Source organism: Cyanistes caeruleus, chromosome 3, assembly GCF_971803275.1.
Source record: "Cyanistes caeruleus chromosome 3, bCyaCae1.hap1.1, whole genome shotgun sequence".
NCBI lineage: Eukaryota > Metazoa > Chordata > Aves > Passeriformes > Paridae > Cyanistes > Cyanistes caeruleus.
The window spans coordinates 17,976,141-17,988,921 of NC_141703.1; the positions used below are offsets into that span (position 1 = coordinate 17,976,141).

General features: G+C 37.8%; 1 long non-coding RNA gene across 1 annotated transcript; it reads right to left on the minus strand.

The window, feature by feature from the left end:
* Positions 1–1,606: 1,606 nt before the first annotated feature.
* Positions 1,607–6,102, minus strand: LOC147653987 (uncharacterized). Its single transcript, XR_015284191.1, has 4 exons — positions 5,894–6,102; positions 2,818–2,903; positions 2,245–2,379; positions 1,607–2,144 (listed from the first exon to the last, which is right to left on the minus strand). It is a non-coding gene; the product is annotated as an uncharacterized LOC147653987 (long non-coding RNA).
* Between the last annotated feature and the right edge of the window lie 6,679 nt (positions 6,103–12,781).

The following is a 12,781-nucleotide window of genomic DNA, read 5'->3' on the forward strand; positions in this document are numbered from 1 at the left end:
TTGAATCAAACAAATCCCCTTACTTATTTGCCCTTCACAGGAGGATTTTTTCCCAAGTATTTCCCTCCTTCTTGCTACAGGCTTTTGTGGCCCCAAACAATGATCAGCAAGGCAAACTCTTACCGCCATAGTTACCTGTCCTTTCCCTAAGACTGCACAGATTCCTGATGTTACCTGGCTTGTATGTTCAGATGATTTTCAGCCATTTTTCCTGACATTGTGAAATATCTTTTTCAATGGAGATCAAAAAATAACAGAGCCACTTCAAAACCTACATGGATACTCAACCTTTCCAAAAGTTCCACTTTCTTCCTTTTATGTAAAGTACTTTTTTTTTTTTTTTGGTCCTGTAAACTGCTGCTTTGGTATCTACCTGGAGTCAAGACAGCAGCATTGATTTTTTTGCTCTGTGAGAGATTTTTGTTCAGTGAGAGAATACAGGAGGCCAAGAAAATTTAAAAGGAAGAGGGAGAGTCCTGAATAGCAGGTGGATGCAGACCAGCATGTTAGCAAGAGTCACTACTGCATGCAGACAAATAGAGTCTTTTGAATAGTTATAGAGCAAAAGTGTTTACAAGCTGAAAAGCATCACTTTCTACATTTGAAGAACTGTGGGATTTATATTGTCCATTATATCAAGATACAGCCTAATGAACAGCCACTAGAGAAAACAGAGGGGAAAGAAATGAACTGTAATATCCCTCTGGAAATCACACTATCAATGTAAATGTCAGAGGTGATGTTTGTTCCACATGATTCCTCTAAACAATGTATGATTATGGTAAAGATTCTCAAGACAAAGCTTCTATTTCTTTTTTTTTATCTAAAGTGATTTAGCAAGAATTTTTGTGCCCCCTCTAAAATCATTCATGACACTATCTATAAATGTTTGAATGTGGTACGTTCTCTGATGTTTCACTTGCTTTAGAACTTTATAACTTCTTCATCTGATTCTCTCTGATTTTCCTGGGAAACAAGAAAGAATTATTAAAAAATCCTGTTTCTATGAAATAAGATACAGTTATTTGTAAAGAAATACAAAAGCCCCTGCAGAGAATGTGTTTCCATAAACCTGTTAGACGACATATAGAGACTGCCTTTGGAAGCTGAGCACTGGGGTAGCAGAACACTTGGACTGCAACCATTGTAAGGTATCTTCAAGCCTTTTCAAAATGTGGCAGGAATATAAACCTCAACACAACAGCAGGAGCATACAGTACAAGAACAAGAAATTTAAAAAAAAATTTAAAGAAAATTTAAAAGAAAGAGGTGGCTTACCTTGATGCCTTTGGAATTATACTAAGTGTAATCTTTCCCTTACTAATCTTACTTAGTCCTTCCAAAACTGAATATCATAGTCAACCTCTAAAACATAGAGGCCTTTTATGAATGTGAGATCTGTCTGCCATCAGATACAGCTTTCAACAGACAATGCCAAATGAAATCCAATATCATTTCCTAGAGAAATGAGACGTAATGCCATTATGCCCTCTTTTTCAAACTAATATAAATCAATACAATGAAAAAATACTAAAGAAGCCAGAGATGGTGTCCTTCAATACATGCTCTAGAAAAATGTCATGTACTATGACAGATGAAAAACCTATTTCTGGTATCTGGGCTTCTTTATTAAATGCATTCATATCTCATCTCCAGACTTTCCTCCCAAAGGCCTGGCACAACAACCCTTCATCATAAGAACATGGTAGCAAGAGAGTAATAGAGTAGCAGTGGAGTAACATGATGCAAGCAGCCCTTTTTCAGTGGCATGACTCATCAGTAACCAATATATTTCAGGCAGTGTTACGATCCAATTGCAGTTCTCACTATAAGTGGAAGAAATCAAGAGGACAGAATGCAACCATATGTTTTATGTGAACATGTCCATTTCCCAACAGCACCACTACTTTACATATCTGAAAGAGTGTCTGTGCTTAGGAGGTTATGAAGTGGATCGCTTCCTTTGCTTGTGGCTGTACCTCAGAGGAAAAGCTATGCTGCATTTCTTCTGTTTGAATAGCAGTCCTCAGAGTGGGCAGATATGTCTCTGATCAGTGTAAAACTAGGTGCTCTGCCACAATGTCAGGAATCAAAGTGTTAATGCTGCCACAAGCACTCGTAGGTTCCTTGGACTTTGTTTGTATCTAAGAAATTCAGGGTAAGGGAGTGTTAAACACAAAATCACACAGAAAGATCGTTTACCTTAGTACAAAGAGGGAAGAGGGAGAAAAGTAAGGTACTGACATGAAGAGTGGTTCCCTCTGTAGAAGAACTTGCCCCTGCTGTAAGACACTGCAGATCCAAAACACCTGGGAGGTAACCAGCCTTCTCCCTTTCTGCTTGCCAGGTCTGCATCCTTGAAACAGTTCCAGTGGGGTTCTGAGCCAGAAAAACACTTGTTAAGGAGTGTTCCACCAATTTAAATGATATGCACTGGAGATTAAACAAATGCTGTTTAATTAAAATGCTGAAGCAATTTTGATGAGAAATGCTACTAAAATAGTGCTCAGAGCTGTTGCAAACTGAAAAGCGATTAGCATACTTGTACTAAAAGAAGGGCATGCTTTCAGTAATGTCCTGAGTATTATTATTGCTGAGTGCCACTTGTACTGGAATTAAAAGTGTGCTCACTCTTCCTCATCAACTGATCTAAGTGTCTTAAAATTCATACGGATGTGTGGTTACTATCAGCGCTCCAGATTTGGGAGTACTCATACAAGGCAAACTTGACAAACAGAGTTCTGGAGAAACACATAGCAAAAAAGTGAATGAAAACAAACAAACAAAGGTTTCTTTAAAATGGAAAGTTTCACTCACTTGTTTTGGTTGCACCTGGGATTGACTTGGATGCACCATGGCTTTCATTGTCACCGAAGTATATCAGCTACACAGTGGGTGCACATCTGGAGGGAGAAGAGAGCACAGTTGTCATCAGTGCTCACTAGGGAAAGGGATCAGACTTTACAAGTACACTGTGAACATGAAAGGTCATTCAAACTTTTAACTGTGAGGTCTTTAATATGAGCTAGGTAGTGTGTGAGTCTGATCAGCATTCAGTGCAGCTGCCTCTCATCCTCCTATCATCAATTCACACCCAGCCTCTTAATGCTGAAGGAAGAAAGACAAATGTTTTGATGCAATCTTCTCTAGAGAGGGCTTTGGGAAAATGGCTTTGAGCTGTTAAAAAAAAAAAAAAAATTAGAGCATAGCAGAAAATTCAGGAGCTCCAATTCTTCTAAGGACGTAATTGAATAACACCAGTGAAATGTGGACTGTGAGGGACTGAGTGCTCAAGAAGTCTGCAGCAGTGGGAAGGAGAGGGAAGATAACAAGGAAGGCATGGAGTCTGGAAAACCAAAGGGAGCACATGAAGGTATTAGAGACCCCTTATCTCTGGCACTACTCAGCCTTCTTACAGCCCTTCTGTGTGTGGGCTCCTCCAAACTCCTTCAACTGCTTCTCAATGAGCTCTCACCTTCAAACCCCTCCACTCCACATTATGGACTTCCCCAAATCAAGCCAGACACATCCTCAATTTCATACTGAAAAGATATCTCTCCACTAGGCTGCAACACAGACTTCAGACTACACTTCAGACATTTGAACTCAATCCACCCTGCCAGGCACAAAAGGTGAATTATATCTATGGGGCAGTGTTAGACATACAAGTAGAGTGGGATGCAGTTAGTGACTCTGCATATTAGGACATTGTGCCCTGTGAGCATTTGAAGTTTTCTCATGTCTCAAGAAAGACTAATGGGGTGCAAGGGTGGAGAAAACAAGGTCTAAAGGAGGACAAATTTGGAAAAAAACCCCAAAACCATAAAAAGATGAAGAAAAAGAAAATTTAGGCCCACATTAATCCTCAGAAAAGGCTTACCTTAAATCTTGCTTTTCAACTACGCCTGCATTCCCCAGACAAGGACTACACATTGCATCTTTCCTGTTATCTCATGTGCCTGCCAAACATCAGCACAGGAAAACACATCCAAGCCCCTGATGCACATGTGCTGCAAGGCCTTCATCCAAATTTATTATCCAAACATAAATAGAACATTTATAGAAATGCTCATAGACAGAATTCCTTGAGACTATCAAAAGCCTGGGTGAGGCTGGTTCTTGGGCAATTTTTTTTAAAAAAAAAATAAATATACATTAATTTAATCAATGAAACTTAAGCTGCTTGAACTTTATCTTGTCTCAAAAAAAAAAACCACACAAAAATAAAGGGAGGCAAAAACCAAAGTGTAAATCAAAACCTAACCTGGCCAAGCAGCCAAGCACAGGGCTAGGTAACAAAGATATTGAGGATTTTAAACAACACTTGAATCTGCATGAAAGATGCACTGGTTTCCCAAAAGACTGCTAAGAAAGTAACCTAACTACATCTCATGTTTCAAAATACACAGAGCATGACATCTGCCTACCCTGTTTTGTATCTGACACTGCAGGCACGTACGTAAGAAGTTCATGGACCTTGTCATAATAACAGTAATAATGAGAATTCAACAGGCCACGGTTTGTCAACTGAATTTTAGTGTAAAAAATTCATTATAGAAGAAAGTCCTCTTTCATTAACCACTTTGCTGTGCTTCTCCAAAGTTGAGCTTATTAAACTGATCCAATGATAGATGACCCAAACACCTTAGCTTTATAATTACCAAGTTTTTATTCTAATCCTGGCTGTGGCAATTTTACAAAAAGGGTGTGAAGGCTTTGTAATCAAATTATTGACTGAATAGGGTTCTGAAGAAGTTACACAAAGAAATATTTTTGTTATAAGATTACTTGGGGATTTTGCTGCTGAACTGAAATGGACATAGGTAATTCTTATTTAACAAAATGTTTAAAAGCATTAGGGTCATATAAAGGGGTATATGAAGCCTAAAAAAGGGCACTTTCTACCTGTGGATACAAATGGTGGAAAACATGATAGCACAAAACAGTAAAAATATATTAGATTTCACCTGCACAACAGTCATTCAAAGAATGATTTATTGTCTGCCTAAAGAAGGATGGAGTCACTACTGGTTTAAGCTTGTTTTAAGTTGCAGGCATACATTAGAAAAATTCTGTGCTTCAGGAAGGAATGGAATAATGGGCAATGTCCCTCAGCCCTTCAGAGCCCTTCAATGTAGGACAAAACAAGTCCCCTTGCTAAGACTAATGGTAGTGCTGTGCTGGGGGACTTTTTCACAAAAACTCAAGGTGAAAATAGAAAACAATGCATTTAAAGGCTAGAAAATCACTAACAAAGAGTAACAGGCATTTCTCTGATATACATAATTGCACTGAGATCACTGAGACAAACAGCCTCTAGGTCAAAAAAGCCAGAAAGGTCAGACAGATCCCAACAACAGCTGAACTGATCTCCCTCACAAGTCTAGAAGCCTAGCTTGACAGTTCTCTATTTACAAAAGCTGTCACTGCCAGGAAAAGAACTTTACTGACACTGCTGTCACACTGCAGCAAGAACGTGGTATATTTGAGAAAGAGTTACTGGGCTTCAAGAAACTTAAACTGGCTCTGTTCCTACTGCCAGCTTAAAAAAAAAGGTAGAGAAGCAATCCCTGGCACCAAGACCAAGTGGCAGTGGCGAACTCACAGCCACACTGCCAATGCCTAAATAAATTTGGTCTTAGAAAGAGCCAGCTGGAGAGGTCCAAAGCAGAGCTGGGGTCCAGTGCTCAGGGTCACTCCTTTTGGCACTTTAGTTCAACTGTAGTGACATAGCCATCACCATAATACCCCATAATGCAATATCTGGCTAAACAATGTGTGTTATTTGTTTTACAGGCCTTGGAGATGGCCCTTTAGACAAGCAGTTTACAAGCTGTAATGAGCATCACACAACATTATCCCACTTCAAAGGGAGGAGAGACTCATTACTTACACTTATTACTGGAGTCTGATCTGAAAGCTTTTTTTCTTCTTAACTCTGGTGCTCCTGTCCAACCTAATGTTACATGGTACTTCTGAAGTCATGACATAAATTAATAATAATGTTCTGTGGCCATAATCTGTCTCCCAGCACACCATTTCCCCAGTTACTGTTATGTAAAAGCATTTTGTTATTTATAGTTAGGCAACTCCATCCACTTCAACAATTTGAATTAAGAATGGTCTAAATAATTAGACCATTACTGTTCCCCTAATGATCTAATCTGTTTCAAGTGTAAACACAAGGGGAATAAAGCAGGTCAGTCTTGTTTTCATTGATTTTTAATGAAAAAAGCATGAAATATCCTCTAACCTAGTTTGTACCTTCCTTTTTCAGATCAATAAGAAATCAGTAATAATTTTGCTTTCAGCAAACAGGGATTGTGTTCATTAAAACATTTTACTTCTCCAACCTTGATCTCCCTGAATATATTTAAAAGTAGGTCACTTTGCAGGTCTCCTTTTTCTTTTTAATTGAAATCAATGAAGCTGACCCTGGCAGGTAAAACTAATTAGATCATTAAAGAAGTAGCAATATTTTTAATTATGAGATATCCTCTATTCAACTTGGAGCTCTTTTTAAAGGAAACACATTTGAAGTCAATGTAAGGGAGAAGTTCCTGAAAAAAATTCTATGAACTTTGAGGAAGAACTTCAGATTCAGCTTTTCATAGTCAGTGGCATTGTAACAAAGCTGAGTATGACTCTAGCACCGCTTCTCCACAAATACAAGGTTATTTTGCCTCCTGCATTTCGGGATTAAACCTCTTGTGACAAAAGTTAATAATGTCACATCTATGGACCAGAAATTCTGTAAGCTCTTGTGTCCTTCAAAATGTCTCATGATCTCAGGTGCCATGAAAAAACTGCAATTTCTGTATGAGCTTTAGATTGAGTGAATCAACAGGTAATGAATAAATCTGATCATCATGGTGGCAGTGGCTTGTTTTGTGTGTTAACAAAAAGAGTCCAAACAATACTCACCCATCAAGAGAATTTGTATCAGTCACCTAAAAGGTTATTTAGGTATCGAGAAAATAAATAAAAATATATAAAATATTCATATTTTATATATGAATATAAAATAATCAAATGTATGAAAATCATGACAAGCAGATTAATTATCAGATCTTGATGCAATACATGAAATTCATTCAGATTATGAGAAACTGAATAAAAATCAGGCTTAAAAAGTTGCTTCATTATCCTCACACAAGAAACTTCCAAGCAGTTCAGTACAAGGATTGAAATGAACTCTAACTTACATTGCTGAATAACTGCAAGAGCTTTCTGTCCATTCTGATGCCCTGAATAAATGCATATAGCTCAGTTCAATTGTATGCATAAAATGTAATCAGTATCATCTAATACATTATTTTAAAGTGAAGGAATTTTCACAGTTTTTGAAAAGAGACTGTAATGGCGCACTCAGTTATGCAAAATTAACTCATCTTTCAGAAGAACAGTTATTAGTGGAATGAAAAACATCATGCTAAGTAAACAGCTATAATAACACTGGCACAAAGGCCAAACACATTTCAAAAATAAATAGTTATTAAAAAAATAAAGATAGCTTATGGCTAATTTTGGAAGTATATTTTTGTTATTAGTTACAAAAAAAATAGTTGCAATGTAGATAAAGCAAAAGAAAACACACACACACACACAGAAAAGATGGAAATGTGTTCAAAGTAAATAAATTGTTAAAAATAAGCCAGAAGAAAAACTGTAAAAAGTCAGTAATAAGGTAGTTAGTATGAAGAGGTTGCAAATACAGTGTATGCATTTTTTGTATTGTATGACTGAAGACCATCTCTCTCCAAGAGCTATTTTCCTGGAGCAACATAATTAATATGGGGTTTAACAGCAGAATTCAGGCATTTGAATGCAGGTTCTGAGTTACATAAAACCAAAGGCTGGCTGATATGCAACAGAACCTCTGAGAGTCCACTCTTCACCTCTCTGAAGTGGCCCTTAGGCCAGCTGGTATCCCCAAGGGCATTTGAAATGGCACTTTGCACCTGTGTGTGGGCTACAGAAACCAGTACTGAAGGGTAACATTGAACACTTTGGGAGGGAATTAGCCTAGAGTGTGTTTTCTACATATGGGCTGGGTATCTAAGCTCCTGTTTCAGTCCATGGCAACATAATCAAGGCAATTGGAGACTCAAGAGTAGCTCATCCTGAAGCAGACATCTATGTCTGGATAGCTGATGTCTCCCAGACTCCAGAGACTGTAATTTCTGTGACTGTACTGGACATATAAATTAATGGGTAGTGTTAAAAAATAATTGCATACACAGATTTGAAACTCTCCACTGCACTGGGATCTTATTGCTTGGTATTATTGATAAGTTTGTTTGTGAAAGGAAAATGTGGGGAACTGTATCTTTAGAAAGCTTTGACCTATCCCAGGTAGAAATACCTGCAGTATCTAGAAGTACATTAGCTCTCATCAGATAACACATCATATTACAAAAAGACCCAAATGTCCAGCTGAATCACACCCCAAAGTTTTCTCAAAAGAAATGCAATTGTTGCTGGTGTGGGGCTAATTCAAAATGAATTACATGAAAGTACATCAAAGTTAGTAATCCTAGAGGAGAAAGAGAAATAAATCTCTAAATACTATACTTAAAATACTACGCAGAGTTATGGCTCCCCATAAATGTTTAACAAAAGGCATCAATAATAAATGCCTCTTCATTGCTACTCACATCTGACTCTGAAAGGTTTTATTTTGGAAAATTAAATCTACCTAGTCCATGGAGGTGGATTGCTCCCTGGTGATCAGTGAAGGAACTAGGCAGGCAGTGGTCACTGGGCCACACTGCAATTGCTTTCTGATGTGTGAATCCCCTTACTCAAACAGGGAAGAAGTGCCTAAAATGTCAGAAGACATTTGTATAAAAAAATCTGTCTTTTCTTAGGAGCAAACATGAACTTCCCACTGAAGGCAGAGTTCTATGGGTATATGGTTATTGAGTGCCTGAAAACAGCCCAAGACTCTCCATAAGTCTTAACCAATGGTTGTAGGAGACCTTATGCTTCAAAATATAAAACTCAGCTCCTTAGACTCCTTCAAACTAGAGGCATCTGCTGTGCATTTCACCTGGAGCATTTCTGGTCCCCAGAAACACATCCATCTATTTCCATACTGCATTTTGTTCCCAGCTCCAATTTTGAAATTCTATCTGACTTGCCTCCCACTTTAGGTGACATCCTGGACACACAAGGGCTTCTACATCTCTCTCTGGGTCCAAAGTGTGGATTTAAGCAATTCTAGGATTTGAATTCCGAATATATAAGGCTAATGTCATGCTCTATTCAGAAGTACGCTGTTTTCAAAATTACTCAGAGTCCATCATACAGTTCAATTTCAGATTAGACAACAGTGTTGTGTATTATTTGTATTAACAATTAACATTTTTAAATAAACTTTAAATAAATAAATTAAATTTATGGAAGGCATAGAAGACACAACAAGGTAAAACAAGGCATTCATCTTTTTATTCTTTAAAATATAATTTTGTGTTTTACTGTTTTACTGTTTAATGAACACCAATTGTGGAAAACCAATTTCTCAGTCTATGCCAACAAATAATACATTAAAACAAATAATCACAATATGTATTCCAGTTATTGAAGAACCCCAAGCTTGTTTCTTGTTTATGCTAGTGTGTCATGGTTTAGAAAATGGTATTCTCCACTTCAGTGCTCTCACTAAAGCCACATGCTGCTGGCTCTCCACTGCCCCATCCCCTGCACGTGGCTGGAGAGGAGAACTGGAGCCACAATAGGCAAAGAACAATGATTGAGAGATAAGAACAATTTACTGCAAAAAGCAATGAGACAATAAAATGAACAGTACCAGCAACAATATAATTTTTTAAAAATGTACAAGAGAGAGGCAAATGATTCATATGGAAATGGTCAGAATTAGTGTTACCAAACTGCTCCTTCCAACACTTTTACTTGACAGGAAAGAACCCCTTTTCTCTGGAATAGACTCCCTTCCCCTAACCATGGCAATGACATGAGATGGTATAGAGCAACTTCCAGGTCCTAGTCATGCTCCCTCCTGGCTACTGCAAAAATCAACCCTGTCATTGCTGGAACCAGGACACAGTGACAGGTAGTGTGAGCAGGCTAAAAACTCTGGAAATGACAATGAGAACTCTGCAAATGCGTTTCTGCTGGAAGATCCTTAGCCAATGTCGTGGTTTTAAACCAGTAACTAAAAAAACTTACTTATTTCTTGTTGTGAGATATGGATTAGAACAAGAGCAAAACAGGCTTAAGACTTAAAAGGAATAAAGACAGTTTATTAACAAACTACAAGAATAAGAATATCAGAATAAACTTTCAGAAAACCCCTTTATCTTTCACATCTTAACCATTTCTCTATACACATGACAACATAGAGACAAATAACTTTAGGATTCTGGTGGTTAAAAACAGTCTTAGTTCTTGCTACAGTTTTTCATCAGTCTTTGCAGAGAAACAGAAGTCTCTTTCTGTTAGTTTACGGAGTTTCTCACGAGAAAACTATTTTTTCATCATAGTTTTCTATTTCTCTAATGCCAGCTGCCCGGAAATCTGTCATTAGATCTTCTCCTCCCATTTCACATCTCCAAGGTGTGTATGGGTCACAGAGTTTAGGAATCTTATTTTTAAGGATAAGTTATTCAAAGGCAGAAGTCTTCTTCATTTGTCTTTGTGAGCCTTCCTGGAAAACAGTTTTCTTTTTGCTCTCAAAGCTTCAAAATCTTCACTCAACTCAATTCCAGCAACTCACAGTATCACAAGTACTCTCTCTCTCTTCTGCTCAAAAGTTACACTTTGAATATCTCATTCCTCCTAATACTCTTATCATGAATTAAAGGAGTCTTTTTATACTATTATTGTCCATCTCCATAGCTTTAACAGAAATATATTTCAGCTGTAAAGCATCTCCTTATTCTCTCTTTCTTATTTAAACTTAACTCTTTTCTTCACTGTTTTTGGTGGTTCTATGATGTCTCCTCTATGTTGATTGTCTCTCTCTCTGTCTTTCTGAGAAAAGGAGTAATCTGTATGTTTATCCAGGTAGTAAAAGAATTAAAAGCTTTAAGAAAACTGCAAGAGTTCATGGTGTTAAGTTTCAGTCTAGCAGCAAAAACTGAAAACCAAGCTCGGCTGGCCAGCGCTGCTTCTCTTCTCCCTCCCCCCCCCCCCTCCACCCCGCGGCCTTGTAGGCCTGGAGAGGGGGGGAGGAGGCCGAGACAGAGCCTGCTACCTTGTCCGAAGCCGGAAACCAAAGAGAACAAGAGAATTCTGTCTGTACTTCTTAAGGGGGTGTTTACAAGTTGAATTCACTTTTTAATGGTCAGATCTGCTGTCAATTCTTGAAAATGACTGATAATTGGTCAGGAGGGAAAAACTCCCATCAGCCACCAGCAGCTTCAACTTCCTCTCCCTCCAAGCTGTCTTAAAGGTAAAGCTACCCCATGACATTCCACCCCTTCAACTTGTAAACACCTACTCAAAAATTATCAATTATATTCAATATACAACTTAAAAACTAATAAATTGACAGAAAAGAAGAAACAAATATTTACTACTTTCCACCCCTAGATTTTACTATCACTGCTATATAAACTTAAGACAATCATGCTTTGCTCTTACTTAATCATTTATCTCACAGTAACACTATTAATGTACTAGTTTAGATTTGTTAATTTTCATTTTCCCGGCCAATGCACCAATTAAATGTCGTGGTTTTAAACCAGTAACTAAAAAAACCTACTTATTTCTTGTTGTGAGATATGGATTAGAACAAGAGCAAAACAGGCTTAAGACTTAAAAGGAATAAAGACAGTTTATTAACAAACTACAAGAATAAGAATATCAGAATAAACTTTCAGAAAACCCCTTTATCTTTCACATCTTAACCATTTCTCTATACACATGACAACATAGAGACAAATAACTTTAGGATTCTGGTGGTTAAAAACAGTCTTAGTTCTTGCTACAGTCTTTTCATCAGTCTTTGTAGAGAAACAGAAGTCTCTTTCTGTTAGTTTACGGAGTTTCTCACGAGAAAACTATTTTTTCATCATAGTTTTCTATTTCTCTAATGCCAGCTGCCCGGAAATCTGTCATTAGATCTTCTCCTCCCATTTCACATCTCCAAGGTGTGTATGGGTCACAGAGTTTAGGAATCTTATTTTTAAGGATAAGTTATTCAAAGGCAGAAGTCTTCTTCATTTGTCTCTGTGAGCCTTCCTGGAAAACAGTTTTCTCTTTGCCCCCAAAGCTTCAAAATCTTCACTCAACTCAATTCCAGCAACTCACAGTATCACAAGTACTCTCTCTCTCTTCTGCTCAAAAGTTACACTTTGAATATCTCATTCCTCCTAATACTCTTATCATGAATTAAAGGAGTCTTTTTATACTATTATTGTCCATCTCCATAGCTTTAACAGAAATATATTTCAGCTGTAAAGCATCTCCTTATTCTCTCTTTCTTATTTAAACTTAACTCTTTTCTTCACTGTTTTTGGTGGTTCTATGATGTCTCCTCTATGTTGATTGTCTCTCTCTCTGTCTTTCTGAGAAAAGGAGTAATCTGTATGTTTATCCAGGTAGTAAAAGAATTAAAAGCTTTAAGAAAACTGCAAGAGTTCATGGTGTTAAGTTTCAGTCTAGCAGCAAAAACTGAAAACCAAGCTCGGCTGGCCAGCGCTGCTTCTCTTCTCCCTCCCCCCCCCCCTCCACCCCGCGGCCTTGTAGGCCTGGAGAGGGGGGGAGGAGGCCGAGACAGAGCCTGCTACCTTGTCCGAAGCCGGAAACCAAAGAG